The following is a 14,257-nucleotide window of genomic DNA, read 5'->3' on the forward strand; positions in this document are numbered from 1 at the left end:
TATGTATGTATGTATGTATGTTTGTATGTCTACCTAACACTTTTGACAGAGGCGACGGGTTTTCAGGAGATCAATATCATTTTGAAGCTCGACCTTTCGGACGACAAATATAGAAAAAAATGTCCAAAAACATTACTTTATACTCTACTGAGCACTTTTCTGCAGGAGGGTTGCTGTTTTCGCTGACATTTTTTGCAATTCATTCAACCCTTGTGTTCTCGACGTTGCTTAAAAGGCGTTATTTCGACCGCCGGTGACGTCACAACTATGATATACACCTTGGTAAGACAGTTTTTTTCCCCTCTTTGCTATCTGGCGCGTTATGGGTTCGATCCTACTTACTACTACTCGTTTATTTTTGCTGCACCCCCCAAACACCCGGGCAATGCCGGGAACCCAGGGTAGTATATAATATAAAATGAAAGATGAGGAATAAAAGTTATATATAACTATACCCTTGATAGTGTTAAGCTTTTCTTATCTTGATAAGTTTTACCGTGTTAAAGATTTACCCTTTGATAACATAATTATTTATATACTTGGAGTTATATTTTTAGATTATACCGTCATTGGATTATTTACCTTTCACCAGACTATCCATTCAGGTGTAATCACCTTTTTCTTCACCATATACCCTCTGCTCCACTTTTTGTTTTTTTTTTGTTATCAAGTAAGATCTTTGACTTACTTGTTGTTTCATCAAATACTTTTATATGCAAAATCCGATCCCGCGTTTTGATAATTCCTACCCTCTGATGAGAAGGAAAGTATTTCTTCGAAACTCCGCGGATTAAGGACTATCCACTTATCAAGTGTTTCCTTTTCAGATTAAATATGTTTTTAACCCTTTTTCAGAGCGTTTTTAACATGTTTTATTAACTGTTTGCTCATATATATATATATATATATATATATATATATATATATATATATATATATATATATAATAAATTCCACAGCCAAACAACGTCGCAGCCCAAAAGAGCCATGACAGTCAAAGAACCGGAAGTCCAAGACTCGAGTTTCGCCCTCATTTGGGCTCATCAGTTAGACACATCCGAACTCCGGATTCGAAACCCGAGCCTCTTGCATGCAAGACAACCACTCCACCAACTGAGCAAACGCCCTGCACACAAGAATTTCTATAACCAACACAGATCAAGCAAACCGCGAAGAAATCCGCCTGTAAAATGAACCTACTTATATATACTTAGGTGACTAGAACAAGAGTCTAAAGAGCAGAGTATATTTTAATGTATTAATACATTCGTTAATACAATTAAAAGAAAAGAAAACAGTGCTCGTTGTAATGTAGATATATAATAAGCTCGATAGGCATATATATCCGAGAGCTATTTTAATATTAAGATGATTGATAATTTATGATTAAAATTAAAAATTAGTTTCATAAGGAAGAATGATTTTGTTTGTTCTTCATTATGAAACCGATGTTTAATTTTAATTATGAATTATCAATCATCTTATATCTGTGTGTAAGGATTCCTCAGCCTATGACATAAAACTGATGTTACCGCGTGATTTTCTATATTCATGTGTTGCTGAGTTGCTTAACCAATCAGTTTTTGTTATCCACGCAGCCAGTTTTCGCAGTTAGTAGGTGTACGCTTTTCATGAAAAGATTCACTTAACCTGTGATGCTATATAAAAGCCAAGTACGTCCAAGGATGGAATACTGTTGCCATATCTGGGCAGGAGCTGCTAAAACAGCCTATCCTGCCTTGTCAAAGTACAAAATAGACTTCGTGGCTTAGTGAGGGATGCCCTTTTCTCTACCCTGCAAACTCTCTACCACAGAAAAGACGTTGCGAGCCTATCCTTGTTTTATCGTTATTTCCATGGCAGGTTCTCGTCTGAACTCCAATCTCTCGCCAATCTTTCACGAAAAACACCCGTCTAGCTGAATCCACTGTGTAAAATTTCCCCCACTCTTTATCTGTGCCTAAATCAAAACGTGGATTCCATGAACAAAGCTTCTTTCTTAGAACCGCACGCCTGTGAAACTCTGTTCCGTCTACCTGCTTCCCACCGGACTACAGCTTGGATGAATTCAAGTCCAACGTTAACAAATTCCTAATGAACCGTCCCCTTAAGTAAACACTTCATCAAATCTCCACACTAACGTAATGTATTGCAATAACCCTTATCCCTGAGATGCTTCCGGGCCTTGATAAGTGGTGATAACTGTGTAAAAAAAAAATCCCACTTTTATGGTAGAATGAAGCCATCTTTTCTTTGTGTTACATCATAACCTATTTTTTTTTTTTTATCTGGGTGTGTTCACATATGTCTTCTCATATTTGTGTTTATAGTAATTTAATATTTTGTTCATTAATTAATCGTTTTTATAATAATTATAATTATCAAGTCTAACTTAATTGTCATACATATTTTCAAACCTTACTACTTAATTCTACTCGGGTATTAAGCACTGTTTAAATAAATACTGAAAATAGCTACATATCTCCAGACGTGCGATGTTCAAAAGTAGGGACTAATGAATAAAACGAGATTGTTAGATAGTGCTCGATAACAAGAGCAAAATATTTTTTAAATTATTTATTCAAGTGTAAACAGTTGCATTTGGTCGCTACAAACAGCCATCTGTTTCAGTCAATAAGACTTCGTCAGGCGACCCTGAACTATTCGACGCCATAGAAAAAAAAAACAAAAGCTAAAGACCGAAACAGCGACCAAATGTAACCGTTTATTCTCGATAAATAATATATATAATATCCCTTTCTGTAACTGTGAGTATACCATGTTTGATAAACCTCCTTTTAATTGTTTAAAAATTTCAAAATGGTGCCATCAAAATCGCTACCATGTTGTCCAAAGCCTGTATGAAGTGCTATAACGTCTGTAAATTACTTAACATTGTCGATAGGTATTATGTTTGTTTTTTTAGCAGTTAAAAAATCACAATCATCATTTATCATGACGGAAACGAGATGTATGTCATCAGTGTTGACATTGCCTTGTAATACGACTGTGATTGTTCTGATATTTCAAGTTTAAGATAAATATCTTAAATATTTTATATTTTTGATTTTGAATCATGGGGATTTCAATAATGTATGAATAATTGTCATCGACAGAAAGAGGATTCTAAAAATACAAATAGCAACAGACAAGATTGAAGGGGATATTCTGCAATTGTCTCCATCCATTAGTGGGCTAGAAAGTCACTCTGATAAGCATATGAATGTATTTTAAAACTAGTAAATTCTCAGCTAAAAAAAACAACAACTCCCCTTTGATTTGAATTCCTCATTTTTACTGTAGAACGGATTTGACGACTATGAAAGAAGGGGGATAACTCTACGTCTATGCGAATTAATTTGATAGTTTTTAAAGTGATTTGATTGTGACATGACCTTCATGATATTGCATTCTTCGAATCTGTTTCGTGCTTTGTGATATGTTCCTTGGAGTGAAAAGAAAACAATTCCAAATAAAATAAATGTACAAATAAAAATAATATATATAAAAAAAAACAGGTTCAACGTGTGAATTAATGAATGATGATGTGCGCGTATATATATATATATATATATATATATATATATATGAATGGTATTACTATATGTAATATATGCGTGGCAAGCGTTATGGAAACATAATGAGAGGTAAATAATATATGTATGTATATGTATATATATATATTATACATATATGTATATGTTTGAAGGAGCAACACAATGAAATAAGGGAAAAGCAAGAAAGGTAATGGAGAAAAAAAAAGATGGAAGGAAGGATCTATTGAAGAAGTGACATGGGATACAAATAAAAATGACATCAAGAAGGAAGCATTGGGATAGGGCAAGGTGTGATGGTGGAACCAGTGCCGGCGCTACGCAATTCTAAATCCTCCGATCGGGTGGACCCTAATATCGTTCAGGCGTGCTATCAATTTCTTGACCTTTTACTTCTGAAGAGGCAAATCAGACTACTGTTCTCATCTTGAGTGTGATTTTCACAATGTTTCGTTGAATGTAACCTCTGACCTTCTTCACGTGTATCTTGTCGAATTCAGAAGTGTTCCTGTCGACTCCCGAATTCGACAAGATACACCTGTAGAAGGTCGGAGGTTACATCGAGCGAAACGTTGTGAAAATCACACTGAAGATGACAACAGTAGTCCGACGAATAATAATAATAATATAAATAACCAATCCTCATCTAAAAATTCAGAAACGTAAGGGAAATCAGAGTTAGTGATTAATGAACCCCACCTAACAGAAACTCATTCTGACTTCCGCGATATTGTAAAATCTTTACGAAGTTTAATTCGAAAATTCACCTTTCATCTAAAGAAAACCTGTTGAAAATCATTAGAGTTGTATCAGTCATCGTTTGTTTAATTCTGTTGTGCTTAAAAGAATTTGTCACTTTGATTTTCTTACTTGCAGGGCGCCCGGTATTGCCCAATCGTAAAATACGCTTTAATATTATATTTTGATAAATGCAAATTTCGAATTTATAATTATATTATATTGGACCCAATGTAGAGTAATGATTTAAAAAGTTTAAAATAAAATGATTGGAGCGCCACCTCCGAGAATCGAAACCAAAACTTTTAGCTTGCAATTTATTTTTTCCTCTGTCGTTAATGACTGAGCTATGAAGACATGTTTGCTGCAATGCTAAAAATTAAAACATGACCCAATAACTACTACGTTATGCATGCATATTTACAATGCCGTCCTTCTATTTTCACCTGGTAAATGTCATTTATTTAAATTTTCACATTTAAAATGATTCTCCTAGGCTAAAACCCAAATATAAATTTTCGCATGGGTCCAGATACCTTATATATAAAGTTTTATGACTGTAGACCAAAAACTCAAGGAGGAGCTTGGTAGACATTTTTATATAAAAAATATATACGTATGCATAAATATGCCCCTGGATGGCTAATATTCGAGTCATTGTAAAACCTTACATTTTTACTGACTACTAAAACATTGAATTTTTTTTATTAGGATAATAATTTTCTAAGTACATATACTTATGGAGAAAATGAAGATGTGCCTATTTTCTTTTCTACACATTACACGGAAATGTCTAGCAGTTATGGAAACAGAAGTACTTGAAATGAAATTTGTGATTACGTTACGGTTCTATTGATGGTATTTGATTGTCTAAGAACAAAGAACTGATACGAAAATAAGGCTGTCGCATATCGATCCAAAACTGTATTATAACTAGCGTCGAAAGCTAAAAAATGATTATCTTTTCTTTACTTGCAGCCTCTTTCCCACAGAATAGATACTACGCACCTATCTCTGCTCTATCTTTATTTCCATAGCAAGTACTCGTCTGAGCTCCAATCTATAGTCCCCTTGCCAAACTTTCACACACACACACACAACAAACACTCACCTAGCAAGAACATTGCTCAACAATTTTTCCAACTATTTTTATGAAAAAAAATCCATGAACAAATCTGCTTTCCGAGAACTGCTCGTTTGTGGAATTCTGTTCCGCTTACTTGCTTTCCATCTAACTACAACGTGGTTGCCTTCAATTCCAATATAAACAAATTATTGAGTTTCCCCCTTAAATAATCTATTTCAATCACTAACGAAGACTACGCTGTTTTCTTGGGGACCACTGTGCATTCATTCATACTTATCCTCAGGTGCCCTGCAGGCCTTATTAAATGGTAACTCCCTGGTAAAAGAACAAAACAAAAATAAAACAAAACAAAAACAATATCGTAGGTCACTCATTATTATTATTTACCCACGAAGAGAAGTCACAGATACCAGCATCAACGAATTATCTTTACGGACAACCTGTGCTGTTCTCTGGAGTCTGAGTGACAGGAAATCTCCTCAGATTTCCAGTACTCTCCATCTCTTTCGATAACATTTGCAGATTTATTTGCGTAATCACAACAGCCGTTTACCATTGATATCTCCTTGGCAGCGACTATTGGTCTTTACTGGAATTTGGGTGACACTCATCCAGCGGAGCTCTGGCTAGTGCTTTTGCTTCTCGGTCATCCATCCTCCTTGACCCTTTTCAACTATTTGGCGTTATTATTATTATTATCTCTATATAAATAAAATGAACTCATTTTTCCCCGTCGGATTTTGACCTTAATAGGATTAAAAATCAAAATATTTCATGCAAATATAATATGCACAAACGGCAGAACAATATCTGAGGTGTGTTATAGGCTTATTATTTCTCAAATTCCTCGATAATCTTAGATTTCTATACTTTTTCTGCTGAGAAGTCACGGCCAAAATCGGTTAAGATCAATGGAAGTGGTAAAATATTTTCTCTCTAATAAATTCCTCCTCCCCCTGCCACCACTTAACACCGTTTGGGGATCGTTCACAAGGAACAGTTGAGAAGAGAACACCGGTTTGGCTTCGTAGTTCTTTCATGTGAAGTTATTTAAAATCACTAAACTAAGCTGCAGTGCTCTGTGGCGTAGTGGTTAGCGTGCTGGACAATTCACATTATATTTTCAAATTCGCGCCGACCTACCGTAGTCGTTTTTTTTTTTTCCTAAACAACTGGAATGGACTTTTCTTGGTGGCCGAACTGTTAACGTTGCAGATGTTTTTTTTGTTTTTTTTTTCACACTTTATTTTCCTACTTTTACTCATGACTCCGGGTTTGATCCTTCCTACTTACCTACCATAACATTTTTTAAAACTCCCCCCCGTCCCGGAAACAAACACTCGGGCAACGCCGGGTACCCCCGCTAGTTATGATTATTATTCAGTCATAGGAAGGTTTCACAGAACTGTGGTATTCGTTCGGTTTGAGTTACAAATTTTTTCCCAGATTTTAAGAACTTTCTGATTACTCCAAGCAAATTTACAGTTTACACATTTCAAAGTTTGATCAAGGCGGGCGAATCTATTGCCTACCTCAAAGTGATTGATTGTCAAAGTCCTCGTAACATATAGTAACTGAACTGTAATCAACTATGTAACCGCCTTTCGTAAAACAAACATTCTTGGTTATATTTTTGGCCTTATTACATCACAATTATATTGTTTTACATTGTTCATTTGTGAGGCGATTCAATCATCGCCAACAACGATGCTATCCAGCCTAGAATTTGTATCATATGGCACGAACTGCTCCAGTAAGTAAATAGAGGCGACGTAAATGATAATGCATAGACAAATTGATAAACTATCGAAAGTATCATGATTGTAGAATTTGACAATAGGCTCAGCGTTTCCTGAAATGTTCTAAACTTTCTGATTACTTCAACAACATTTGAAAATCATTTACATTATTGTCAAAACACTTTATTTTGCGTTCTCGCTAGCTACGATTTAAAAAAAAAATATTTTCTAGAATCTGAGTGACGGTAAGCTGCACCACTCCTAAAATGTTGATACTCTCTAGACCTCTTCCTCGGTATTTTATTTTTGTCTGATCCCTCACGGCTATTTTGTGCAGTAGGAGTTAATAGTATTGTCTTTATTAATCTAGCATGGCTTTCCGGTGTCTGACTTCAATCGTGATAAACTAAAGTAAATGTTGGAACGGAAAACAACCCAACTTGTTCATTTTAAAACTTTTATGGAAAAAATCAAATTAGGTGACTTGATTATGTAATAGACCCAACATCTATTCAATGCAGCCACCTTCAGTCTCCATCACCGCCCCTATACAGGTCCGGAATTGAGAGCATGCCTTTTCCACAAGCGACGGCGGGAGCTCGGACAATACTCGGTGGATGTCAGCTCGGCCAAAATTCGATGGATGTCAGCGTTTAGTATTGTCGGAGATCAAGTTGTGATGTTCTCGACGTATGACCGAACGAAGTCGTCTAGCGGATTTAGCTCGGAGGAGGAGAAGGGCCAATTAGAGAAGGGTATAAATCAGTCCTGAAGCCAAGCGTTGGTCTCTTTGGACTTGTGGATGGGCGCCGTCCTGCTGTCAAACGTATGGCCCGCTACTTGAAACCAGACAATAACCATGGCCGGAAACTTTGTTTATTACCCCCCTGAACACATCCCTGCTATTTGATGTAATTTAGCCATGTATTTAGGGAGCGCTGCAAATGATCCTGCTGTCCTAAATTGGATTGGTAGTTAGCATGAGTTCTGCAGCGGCGCATTTCCGATCTCGCACGTTGAACATTGTGTCAGTTTCACACATGATATACCGGCTCATATCGTTCTTTGGATTTGTACACAACTGGCCAATACGTGCATAGTCAGCAACATAAAAGGAAACCGGTTTTCATCAAATGGAAATGGAACCCTATCGTCTTTTCTAGAGCGACAATTTTATCGTTCTACCGTGTATTGTATACAAAATTTAGATTGATAGTTCTCTAGCAATACATACATCAAATTTTAATCTATATATCTATAAAAGTGAAATTATCTGTGTGTGTACATTTCTCTACAAAACTACTCCGTCACTTCTCAGTGTACAGACTCGAGATTTGACATAAGTCTCATCGAGATTTGGGAAAACTTTTTAATCGGTTTTCGACCAGAAATTGGGCTGTCATGGGGTCAAAGTTCAATGATTTGACCAGTTAAATATTTAGCAAACTCCTCCGCCAATTTTAGGTCTAAACGCTTGAAATTTTAGATGTAGGTTACTTGAAATTTTTAATTGGATTGGAGCCCAAAACAAATGTTTAGGCGTGAAAATTGGGGTAAAATTTTAAAAAAAAAAATGACCTCTGCGGTCTCTACTAAATTAGTCAGCCAATTTTTAGTCTAAACATTTGAAATTTACCATAAGGTGTATTCAGACATAGGGCACGCTTTTTAAGTAATGTTTGGACGAGTAGTTTACTGCCACAGACTCAAAGTTCCAAAGATTTGCCCTTTGCGGTCTCTAACAAACTATCCAGTCAATTTTCAGTCTAAACATTTGAAATTCACATGACGGGTATTCAGACATGCATCAAGCCTTTAAACTAGTTTTTGGTCGAAAATGTGGCTGTCAAGAAGTCAAAGTTGAAAAAGCTGACCTTTGCAGACTCTACCAAAATCCTCCGCCAATTGTGGGTCTAAACACTTGAAATTTTAGATGTAGGTTACCCGGACCAGAGTCTAACTTTTAAATATATAAATAAATAGGCACATAGAGTTATGAACAGTACATATGGCTCGAGCAAAGCCCAGCTGAACTGCTATCATTATATATTTTAAGATAGTTTTCTAAATCTGTCTCTCAATTTGTCTTTTCACATTAGGCATTAATATGAAAAAAGAACGAATTGAGATAACATGCGCCTGGCAATATTGCTTTTCTTGATAAGAAATCTATTATTTTATTATAAAAGTACGATTTAATAACAGAACCCTTTTTTATCGGTCGTAGATACAATCATTTTCCCTATTCATTTTATGATTCTTAATTCATGAAAATAATTATAAAGTTAGTTGTCTTTGATATAAATATATAAAAAAAATGTCAAATATAGATCGAAATTTATAAGTTATTTAAGACATTTCAGTTATATATGCAATGATATACGGCATGATCACGTTGCTACACTGTTTCTATTGGATCAACGAAGTTCAACAACGTCGAGTCTGAGCATAACCAGATGGGCGAACATTTAGAAAAGCGAAAGCTGTACTTAATAATCGACACCTTTTTGCAACCGATGCAACCCCATTAAATCGTCATCTCCCCTGAAATAAATGCAACTGTAAACGGTTTGTGAATTTCATACTCTTATTAAACTCTCACCTTCGGAGGAAGCCGGTTCAACCCGCAGAGCCAGAGTGGCACTTCGGCCCTTGATTTAGCTTACAGCTATGTTACCATGCACACTTTTCAACTCGGGGAAACTGTACACGATATCCAACAAAATATATCTATATATCTATAAAAGTGAAAGTGTCTGTCTGTCTGTGTACATTTTGCTACCAAATAACTGTCAATTTTCGGTCTACAGACTCGAACTTTGGCATAAGGGGTATTGAGATTTGGGAAAATCTTTTTAATCGGCTTACGGCTAGAAATTTTGCTGTTAAGACGTAAAAGTTCAACGATTTGACCTTTGTGAACTCTACTAAACTCCTCGGCCAATTTTGGGTCTAAACACTTGAAATTTTAGATATAGATTAGGTTGACAGGGATCTAACTTCTATGATTCTATTTGTGCTCAAAGCAATAAATACTAAGCGGTCAAAATTGGGTTAAAAGTTAAAAGAAAATTAATGTCTGCGGTCTCGACTAACTTTGCTCTATGGTAGTTAAGGAAGATTTTTATATAGAACGCTATTACAGTACATATTCACACTTTTTAATGTATACATAGGCGCGTAAAGTTATTAACAGTACATAAGACCCGAGCAAAACCACTAGTATATAAATATATATATATATATATATATATATATATATATATATATATATATATATATATATATATATAGTAATTTATAAAATATATATGGCGATTAAGCTACACTGAATATTCTGCGTTTCATCCAACTATAGGATTCGTCAGGCTTATGCGCGAATTCTGTCGTTGCTTCTTGTTTTTATATATGTTGAGGATTTCTAGTCGGCCAATCAGCTTTCTAGTATCCACCGCGCCCCTTCCTACCAGCCAATGGGCATGCATTTTATCAAACAAAGGATCTGTTTTAGAACTAGGTTAGTGGTTTTAGGTAGTCGTTCTCCTTTTTTTTTATACATATAAATATACCTATGTGCACAAACAATGCACATACATATATACACATATATATATATATACATATATATACATATATATACATATACGTATGTGATCGTTTATGTATATTCATGTTTATTTAATTTATTTATTTGTTTTTTTTCCTATTGTTATTGTTAGTTTTAAAGCTATTTTGTATCGCTATCCTAGAGTAAGTTTATATATATATATATATATATATATATATATATATATATATATATATATATAGTAATTTATAAAGTATATATGGCGACTAGCTCTAACTACGTATTGAGCACTTTTGAAGTAAATACTTAAAGTTTACGCATAAATCTATACTTTCGTATATTAAATTTATGTGAGTAAATGAAGTAGTTATATATATATATATATATATATATATATATATTCACATGTCAACCCTTTTTTGTAACATAACACCGTTTATTTTCGAAGACGAGATGCAAGCAAGGTCCGCAGGGTTTTATAAATATTATATATATTCAGACAAGTGTTATTGAATAGCTCGGATATTTTTGCTTAATGAGCTGTTTTTGTAATTTTTCAATTTTTCGAATTGCGGCTCATATTTATCGATCGAATCTATGCAAGAAAGTTCCATAGTCGTCTTCAGCCATCTGTTCTTTCTTTAGATTGTTTTCCTTTTTGCAACTACTTTCAACTAAGTTTCATCAGTCGTCTACCGGCAGTTGAAAGTACTTGCAAAAACCGACAAAACAAAAAAAACAATAAAACAGATGGACGAAGACGACTATGGAATTTTCTTGCACAGATTCGATCGAAAAATAAGAACGATTCGAAAAATTATTTAAAAAAAAAAACTCATTAAGCAAAATACACCTTGCTATTGAACAACATTCTGCCTAAATATATATATATATATATATATATATATATATATATATATATGTATATTCATTCACATGCCATTGCTTTTTGAAAGGATGAAATCGTTTATTGTCATACTCTTAAAATGTTAAGAATAATTCTCCATGAAATCGAAATTTCAGGTTACCCGATGAAGGTCACCCTTTTACCGAAACAGTAGATTCGTAACTGCCGTAACCATGTGATTTGTTTATATATATATATTGTATTTAATTTTTTATAATCTACGGTGGGACTATTCTTATATTTCGTTAGGACGAGTTCGATAGTTTTTCATATATACTTAATTATATTCTCATTATTATAAGTTCTGAAGATATACGATTGATAAATAATATACGCAAGTTACTGGACGTATAATTGGAAGTTATATTACAAAATTAATATTTATCTGTTCATCAGGTCAGAAGATTATTTGCATATATTTTTAACTAAATCGTCTCTGAACTTAGAAGGCTTATTTAGCTACAATTTTGTGTGGGCACCAAATATAATACATACCAGACTAAGTATTATGCTATCCGCTGGATACACAGGTAGATATTTATAGGAATTAATCAAAATATATTTACTCTAGTATACAGGAAAGACAGTAGGAGTTAGAGAAATATATTAATCCCGTTCACACACCGTCCTGGATCTCCCAAGTTTATTCACGTTCAGCCTGGCCATTACTAGATAGGAAAGAAGGTGTTGCATGTAAGATTACTTCGACACCTTTTTGAAAAAGCTGCAAAAATCTAACAATAATTATTAAGCTTTCATTTCTCAAATTAATCGCAGTAACTGTTGTCCGTATTTACTAAAGTCGTGGTATAATTTTTAGATCTTTGCTTTCCTAATATGGCCTCTCTGGAGAGAAGAAAATAAAAATGATTGCTCTCAAGAATGATGAATTTGGCTCAACTAAAAGCACTACAAATATTATAATTTACTTGTTTTAATCTTGTATATGTAATTAGTGTTATAGTCGAGTTATTAAATATATTTTCTATTGTTTTTCTTGTAAAGAGAACATTATCATTAGCATACATATGTTTCCAAAAACGTATGTGCTTCAATAAATAAATAAATAAATAAATAAAACAAAATCCAGGCTGGCTAGAACATTCTTTCACATTGCTAACCAATTGCCTTCATGAGATACCGGCCGAGAAAGTTGAAGCAGACTGAAAATTAATTAGAAAGGAACAATTAAGAACTATATATTTGATAGCATCGGAAAGAAGTTAAAACTATGGCGTCGTTTAAGCTTAAAACCTCGAATGATCGTATACTTTGACCGCACGATGCAGTCGAATATACCATAGTTTTTTGTGTATATCTTAATACATTTATACGTGTGAGAGAGTTCCAAATCTAAAGAAGTCTTCAGCCCTTACAGCCATCAGTTTAAATAAATAAATTAATTTAAAATTAAATCATAATAAAAACTTACAAATATACCATCATTTTTTGTATATATATAACTTTATATGTACGTGGGAGTTCTAAATTTTTATAAGTCTTGAACCCTTACCGCCATCAGTTTAAATATTCTTCATAATAAAAACTTACAAATATAATATCATTTTTTCGTATATATTTTTTATCCATTTTTACATTCATGGGATTTCCAAATCTAAAAAACAAGTCTTGAGCACTTAGCGCCAGTAATTTAAATATTATTCATGATTAAACTTACAAATATACCATCATTTTTTTGTATATATTTTTATAACTTTATATGTACGTGGGAGTTCTCAATTTTTATAAGTCTTGAACCCTTACCGCCATCAGTTTAAATATTTTCCATAATAAAAACTTACAAATATAGTATCATTTTTTCGTATATATTTTTTATCCATTTTTACATTCATGGGATTTCCAAATCTAAAAAACAAGTCTTGAGCACTTAGTGCCAGCAATTTAAATATTATTCATGATTAAAGTTACATATATACCATCGTTTTTTTTGTATATATTTTTATACATTTATGCGTCCGTGTAAATTCCAAGTCTAAGAAAATCTTGAATTCTTAACTCTAGCTGTTTGATTATTATTAAGGATTATACAAATATAATATAACAAAGAACTATATTGTTTATGTTTGTTTGTCTTTGTTTTACGGCGTATCAACCCTTTTCAGTTTATTTAATGCCGAATCCAGTGATTTTGAAGAACAAGTTTTTAATAAAGTATATTCGTTTTTTTTAAAAGTCGGTTTCTATTTAACCGATAGTTGGGGCCCTTACAGGTACTACCACTCCTGTTCAGAGTGGACCTGGGAGCAATGACAATTAAAAGGGTGACTCCACACTCCGTAAAGCCCACAAGCTGGGGCCTCACCATCGGATCGGTAATATACAGGACCGTTATTTTGTTTATGACTGTCGCACCTGTTCACGTACAACACCTATTTTTTCTTTCTATTTTAAATCAACAAAGGAGAGACTCTTATATACCGAAACAATTCTCATTTTTGTCACTATCTAAAATGAACTTTTTGGAGATGTCTGGTTTCCCCATTAACATCCGGCCCTGTCGATTGGGCATTAGAATACGCCGACTGCCCGCCTGCAGTTCCTCAATGGGGGTCCTGGATATGACCTTAAACTATATCCAGTAGTGAGGCCCCAGCTTGTGGGCTTTGGGGAGTGTGGAGCCACCCTTTAATTACCATTGCTCCC

General features: G+C 34.1%; 1 protein-coding gene across 1 annotated transcript in view; it reads right to left on the reverse strand.

The window, feature by feature from the left end:
- LOC145241557 (glutamate receptor ionotropic, kainate 2-like) overlaps positions 1-14,257 on the reverse strand; it is a 729,218-nt gene that overhangs the window by 166,403 nt on the left and 548,558 nt on the right. The window lies entirely within an intron of this gene.

The sequence above is a fragment of the Euprymna scolopes genome, chromosome 20 (genome assembly GCF_053919585.1).
Source record: "Euprymna scolopes isolate OS-2025 chromosome 20, ASM5391958v1, whole genome shotgun sequence".
Lineage (NCBI taxonomy): Eukaryota > Metazoa > Mollusca > Cephalopoda > Sepiida > Sepiolidae > Euprymna > Euprymna scolopes.